At 37.6% G+C, this 7757-nt stretch overlaps 1 long non-coding RNA gene across 2 annotated transcripts; it reads left to right on the forward strand.

The window, feature by feature from the left end:
• The first annotated feature begins 3468 nt into the window (after positions 1-3468).
• LOC105681160 lies at positions 3469-7283 on the forward strand. 2 transcript variants are annotated; one of them, XR_004462257.1, is made up of 5 exons: positions 3469-4008; positions 5228-6283; positions 6378-6516; positions 6596-6749; positions 6823-7283. It is a non-coding gene; the product is annotated as an uncharacterized LOC105681160 (long non-coding RNA). The 2 variants fall into 2 exon arrangements; XR_004462256.1 differs by having other exon boundaries at positions 6378-6749.
• The last annotated feature ends 474 nt before the right edge of the window (positions 7284-7757 follow it).

The raw sequence follows: 7757 nt of genomic DNA on the forward strand, positions 1-7757 counted from the left end.
TGCATGCATTGAAAAAAAAATTAAAACAGCTTGGCTATGTCAAGAAACTCGATTTACGGTTCCCTCATCAGCTTAAGAATATTCATTTGACGCAACGCATTAGCATCGGCGACTCGCTTCTGAAACGCAACGAAATTGATCCGTTTCTGAAACGTCTGATTACTGGCGACCAAAAGTGGATTGTTTATGACAACGTTAATCGGAAAAGATCGTGGCTGATGCAAGATGAACCAGCCCAGACGACACCAAAAGTTGAGATTCACGAAAAAAAGGTTATGCTGTTAGTTTGGTGGGGTTATAAAGGAATTCTGCACTTTGAACTTTTATCAAGAAACCAAACGATTAATTGAAACGTGTACGTTCAACGACTCGTCAAACTGAGCGACGCAGTTCGAGAAAAGCGGCCGGAATTGGCAAATCGTAAGGGTATTGTTTTCCATCATGATAATGCAACGTCTCACGCGTCTTTGGTCACTCTCCAAAAATTATTAGAACTAAATTGTTATGTGTTGTCACATCCACATAATTCAGTTGTTTGCTGGCAAAAATCAAAAGTTTTATGGACATGGAATTACGACACTGCCTGAAAGATGGCAAAAGATGATCGACAAAAACGGACAATACCTAATCGAATAAAGTTATATTTTTAAGCAGAAATTTGTAATTTTCCTTCTTATTTAAAATACGCAATCACTTAGTTGCCAACTATACATGCTAGGCACGTTCACATAAGTAGATTCAGTCAGTAGAAATCCATGTAATCAGATACTAACTAAAATTCCCTAGGTATAAATAGACTGCAGATAAACGAACTGTACATTATCATGAATAAACGTTTTATGGATCATTAGTCTTCTCGGAAATATCATTACGTTGCTAGAAAAACACCTGACGAGACAAGCATAGCAGATCACTTTTCTCAAACAAATTACTGAAAGAACGTCAATGGCCAACGAGTAGGTCCAGCGTATCAACGATCGTTTATAGTTTCCAACGAACGACACGAGCATCGGGACTGGCTATCGTGAGCTAGTGATGCATAAAAATAATAAGAAGAGAAGGAGCGTGACGATTTCTCGACGAGAAGAAGAAGGAGCGAAGCGACGGGTCTCGGAACCGCGATACGTAGATACGCGAGGAAACGGATAGATACTAATTGGGCAAAGGAAACGAGACGAAAGTACTCGAGAGGAACAGAGAGGGGGCGAGAAAAAGAAAATGAAAGAGGAGGAGACAGCGACGGCGGCAGACGCGACGGCGACACGGGCATCCGCTCGCGTTGTTCGCGGTGACGCATCTGTCCCCAAGGATACACCCCTGGTCCCGAGGCCTACAGACGTCCAACGTTCAGAAATTCCCATTGACAACCTGTTCACCTCCGCTCGACGACGTGTTCACCGCCACAAAGTATTCCATAGAACTGCCACGACACCGATACCTTCAGTCGAGGACTTCCTGGGACCATCTTCGGTGCTCACTTTGCCTTCGAGGTTAGAAAACGAGAGCAACAACTGTAGGGCCTTGGTACGGTATACGAGAATAGGATAAAGATTTCTGAGAATCCTGCCGAGGCTTTTCTTGGCTTCTGTGCGATGCGTTAAATTCTGTAGAATTCCACCGAAGGCATCGATGCAGAAACACGTTTCTAATTTGGACAGTTTTACGTGGACTTGTCTACTAGTTGATTTGGCGAGAGCATGTGCGATGGTGTTAGACTTTGAAGTATTTAAAAGAAAGTCATTAGAAGTTTGTTTGATTGCAAATACGAAAGTTTTATGGTGTTTGCTGAAGTTTCAGTTACATTTTATTTATCGAGACTAATTTTAAGAAAAGAATCAGATGAACAATACCAATTTTTCTTTTTTTTTTGCTGATATACAGAGTGGGTTACGAAGTATTATCAAATTGATATATAAACTTTTGGGTATAATAGAACAGAATTATATGTGTATAAAGTTAAAACACGAAATCCAGGCTCCTGGTGTACGATTTTAGTAAAATATTCCTCTTTTACGTTACTCGTCCCATTAAATTAGGTGTTTAGTAAGTCTCATACATATCAATTTGTCGATATTTACAATTTAAGGACTAAAATTAATTTTCAGACGTTGTAATACTATCAGCATCGTGTTCTTCGCTTGTTCTTCTTTCGTATCGTACTTTTAATACTTAGCCAACCGAGCAGGGAAACCTCCACTCTGTGAAGAACATCCTGACCGAACGAGATCTCCCTTTTTCACTTTAGCAACGCGTTTTCTTTTTCCTTGGTGTTATTATTAGTTATTATTTACCTGAAATTGTTGCCAATTAATTGCGCCACTTTTTCTGCTTTCATAAAGTACAGTATATAACAAAATACACCAATTTAGTGGTGTTAAAATTAATGAAAAAATTAAACTGTCAGTTATGACTAAATAAGGTTATAATCGAACGATACCACGCTGTAAAAAAATATTAAAATGCATTATGAATTTTTAATTTCACGTTCAAGTCGTGTTATTTATCTTCAGTCATCTTTAATTTTTTCTAATTTTATCTGTATTTTTTTATACTTTTAATTTGATGTTTTGCGTGTATCTTACATTTTTCCAACATCCTCGTACAATCATGCATCCTCATGGAGTTCATACGAAAACTACATAACTTGAATTTACCATGACCAACATCTATACCGTGAATTTTTTTTCCTTTGCCCATTTTTACTCTCACAACACGTACAAATATTCCTAGCAAACTTTGGTCCCAAAGCATCAAACCACTGCAAGACGGTTGCATGTTTCGAGAGATTAAACGCGTGACTAGGAATACGAATCCTTAGGGACGTGACAAGAGGTCGCACAAAGTGTAGGATCATGTAGGTACGTCCGGCCGCATCTCTCCAGAGAGTTCCCGTGTACCTGGCCTAACATGCCCACAGACTGAAGAATTTTCGACAGGACTACAGCATTAAGAATCCGTATCTCAAAGCCGTAGCTTTTTTAGCTACAAAACTTGCCTTCTGTCTTCCTCAAACTTTTCTGCGTAGATAATATAACATTTTTAACTCGTAATTGATATAGTAATGATTTTATCATATAGACAGATATGTATAGCAATTAACGAAAGGTTTCGAAAAAGGTAACGAAGGAACGAATTGTGAGTTTCACATACACTGGTAGTCGTCAAATTATAATTATATTGATTGACAATAAAATATCTTATGAATAATATTTTCCAAATTAATTGTGAAAATAAAAATTCCTAGGTCTGCATAGATTTTACCTTATCAATTATGGGTGAATTTGAAAAAGTTATGAAATCCGAATAATTAGACTGTGAATAAGCAGAGATTTTCTGCATCCACTAAATACCATAATGAATACTATACATATATTAGATATTTAATATACCATTCATATTGTTTACATTTTTTGCATTTTTGCGGTTTTATATTGGGTTGGCAACTAAGTGATTATCAATGCCACCTAATGACAAAATTCGCAATCACTTAGTTGCCAACCCAATAACACTATCTTAACAGTGAATTCTCCTTTCATAATTGTTGTGAGAAATGAAATTGTTTCAATAATTGTTGTGAAAAAAGTGATATTGATTTTGTCATTAGGTGGTAGTAACAAAATTCGCAATAATTAATTATTTGCCAATCCAATATTTCCCACGGACGCATAAACATCCTGTTGATAATGTTGAATAAAAAATGACAGAAGCAATGAGCATCGTGTTGTTCGACAGTAATTATCTAGATTTTCTATTAAACGAATTTCAAGCGATTCACGATCGATATTAGGACAAAGTAATTCGACCAACTTGGACGCTGATAAGATTCGAGGAACGCCAGGCACGCTAGAAAGCGAGTGTGTCGCGATCGTAACGATGACGATGGAGAATCACCAGGTTAGAGCTTCGAAACCGGATCATTATCTTCTACTGATGGCATGCTCACTTTCTCATGCATCCTCGAGTGGGATTAATTAACATCTCAGATAAACATCTGAAAGAGAAACCGAGGTCAGTTCGAGCTGTCTTTCGATTTTCGAAACGTCTATTTCCAATATGATTCTCGTTCTATGCGTCAAATACACGCGTGATCGCCGCACATTGCGAAAATAAACTCTCGATATCGTGGAATCGTATCGTTGCTCGATCGATTATCCAATTCCACTCGATGTCGAAAACAACATACGATAGAATAATGTTCGAACAATACTCGCTGATCGAAATTTATCAGAATTCTGTCTATATCTATTCTTTGTGCTCGAGGAACAATGAAGTGGCGATAATGGACACCGATTATAGAGATTCCAAGCTCATTGATAAAGGAATGCTGGGACAAAGATGATAAAGAAGAGTTATAAGGTACCTGGCACCCCATATTCCATACAAATTTCATACGATTGATTCTATAATATTTTTCTATACGTTGTTTCAGATATAGTATGCTCTTAAAATTCATCGTACTTACGATATAACACGTCATGAAATTCCAAATTTAAAATATTCCTTCGGAAATGTCAGATTTAAACACAACCCTCTCCAATATCCGTACGATTAAAGATAACAAGTATATGTCGGTTAAAAAATATTTAGAAATATATGAATAGATTAATGTCTCCCAAGAAGACGATATTATACTCAGGGCCGGAGCAAAGCAGGTACAGCGCGTTCGCCGGAACCCGGCCCTGCGTTTTGAGAGGCCCCGCGGTCTACGAAAATTACCCAATTAAAAAACACTGATTTTGATTAACTTTTTACAGAATGACGATACCTTTAACAGATGCAAGACATTTTTGCAGTAGCGATGAAAATCATGAAAATTCAGTGTCGTCATATCCTGGAAACTACTTTAGATAAAAAAAAATCCAGGCGCTTTCGGAGAAGTGTACTTTTTAGAGAAATTAAGCTACATCAATAGTTTTTTGCAAAAGTCATACAATGATCACAGATTTTCTACTTTCATTGAATTTTTTCCCCCTTGAAAGCGAATTATGCATGCGAAAAAATATTACTTGGATTTGTTTAAAAATGCTGCTTATAAAAAGTATATAATCTGTAGCATCACTTGTAAGTAAATAATTCCTCGTTGTAAAATTCAAGCGTAGAATTTGAATGTGTATTCAGGCCCCTCAAAAGATCACGCCGGCCCTGATTATACCAACTTTCAAAATTCTAATTTTCATATATAGTATTTTTCCAATTTTTCCAATGAACTTAAATGCGCTTATTCTAGTTCCACACTTCTTTCAAACTCCTATTTCCAAATTCAGAATCTGTGAAATATTCAACTTCCAGCAACTTGGATCAATTCATCCTGAATCAAGCCAGATATACCTATCGTTCTTTGAAAAGAATGATCGCAAGATAATTCTATTATACTGTGCGATTGCCATGGAAAATGGATTGCCATTGTTTGAAGCCTAACATGAATACAACAATATGATTCATATCATATTCGATGCAGACAAACAAAGGTTAACAACATGCTTCTGGAAAACATCAGATTTGGCATACAACAAGCTCGCACCAATGTCAGGTAAGCGCCATCAAACCAATTCCAAGTTGTCATTCAAATTTTCATTGTAGATCTTTGTAAGCATCAACGCATATCACGTCAGCCTGCGCTCCAAAGAAAGAATCAAAAACAAACAATGAGAAGACGGCTGTGATTCGATTCTTATAGCAGCGTGTATCATTGGCATATACAGTTGGACCGAGTTCAGGTATCTTCGTGTTATCTCGGATGCGGGTCTAGGCTGGGTATATCGGTGGAACGCGTCCCGGTATCGGCGATCCCGTTGCCGACTGCGCTGGCTAGTTAGAAGAAAGGGATCCGTGAAAAGGAAGAACGGACTGAATGACACGGTCACCGAAAATGACAGGTACACGACTTGGAAGAGCCGTGGACGTGGGACCGATATCGCAACCGCATCTGACACAAACCTTGGTCAGCCAACTCCGTCTCGTCTTCTTTCTCCGTCCTTTTCTTCTTCCTCTCGTTCTCTCTCGTGTCTGCCTGCCAATATGCCTACCTGTCAACACACGCTGCATTCAATTAACTCGGGGACCAGTTTCACGCCTGTGTAATGACGCGGAAATCAAACTTTGCCCACCCCCGTGCCCCTCACCGACCCTCAAGACGGACGCGATCCTGTAGGACGCCAGGGAACGACGACCTCGATCTCGTGAGCAGCTCTCGTTCTGACAGCCACGGGAACATCCTTGAATCGGGCCCGGTGCGTATCTAGCGGTTGAAAGGAAGAGAATTTGAGGAAAAGAGAGTTGGAAAGTAAGAGAATCTGAAAGGAATTAGGATGTTTGTGTTACATACAGTATATGTACAGTATAGCGTGGATTTAGTTTTAGGAACTATTTGTTTTCAGATTATTTGAAGAACAGAGAGGATTTAGTCGGAGGAAAACCCAATTTACATTGTGAAATTTCTAGCAAAAAAAGTTGAGGATTATTTGAAGAAGGAAAGAAGATTATTTGGAAAAAAAAACTAATCACCACATGTGATAAGTATATTGCGAATATTCTTGCAAAAACTCCTATTTTTGTGAATTCATGACACCTACAAGGAAATTGTTTCATCCGCTAGATATTGTACCTACGTAACGAGTTTTGTACTGTGGATATTCTACATACGTTTGTATACTACGTACATCCTGTACATTCTTGCACCTTCAAATTTGCCTTAAATGCAGAACAATCGGCAGTCTGGTGATGGATCTGTAAACCAAGGTCACTGAAAGGTTACCAAAATTGTCTCGTCGTTGGTCTTGGCGTTTGTACATAAGAATTTCATATGATTAATAAACTTAATAGAATGAGACAGTGACAAGGCTGAAATAGAAAAGTAAACAACTCGAGGAAGTCTAATCTTGCAATCTATGCGGCAACCGCGAGCAACACGAAATCAGCAGATCAGCGACGATTACAAGAGGATAGAGATAGCGTTATCTCTTATCTACGAGCAGTCCGGGATCTCAGCATCCGCTATCTATCGATGGAATTAAGAAAGCTTAACCTGGCTAGATTAAATTAAAATCGGACTTTATCAGGGCCACTGCGCATTTCCTCTTATCTCGACGATGACCGATAATGCGTTTACACCTTATGAGAATCCGCGATCTCTAATAGGACACTGGTATCTTAGACCGATAGATCAATAGATCGATAAGCTTGTTGCTTTTATTTCGAAACTTTTTCATTTTTACGTTCCCTGTATATTGTTTCATAATTTGGCAAACTGTTCTGGGTATATTAAGCATATTTGTGTAATTATAATTAGGTATATTATATATTGTATATTTAATTATTAGACTGTTGTATTAAGTCGTTCGAAAAGCTTCTTTCGTTCTTTAACTTTAATTTAATTTTATATTATTTTATCGAATTACGTATGATCCATTTTGCTCTATCAGAGATTTAGGTTTCAGATTAGGTTTCAGATGCATCGTTGTAAAAGACGTGTCTGTAAAGGAAACACACTTTTCGCGCAACCTAATATTATAATTATTGAACCGTGCGCGTTTCTGCACTTACAGAAAATTTAAGTACGTACATAATACACAAAATATAGAAAAACATGTTAAATATTCAAAAGTATTAGTTACGATACTTGGTAGATGAGACAAATCTCTGCTTATATTCCATTTCTTGAAATCATGTTGAAAAATTTCCACAAAAACACGGTAATAAATTCAATTAAGCACATTTGAAGAAAGAAAATGAATTTCTATAAAATATGTTGTATAAAA

The sequence above is a fragment of the Bombus impatiens genome, unplaced genomic scaffold (genome assembly GCF_000188095.3).
Source record: "Bombus impatiens unplaced genomic scaffold, BIMP_2.2 scf_0621, whole genome shotgun sequence".
NCBI lineage: Eukaryota > Metazoa > Arthropoda > Insecta > Hymenoptera > Apidae > Bombus > Bombus impatiens.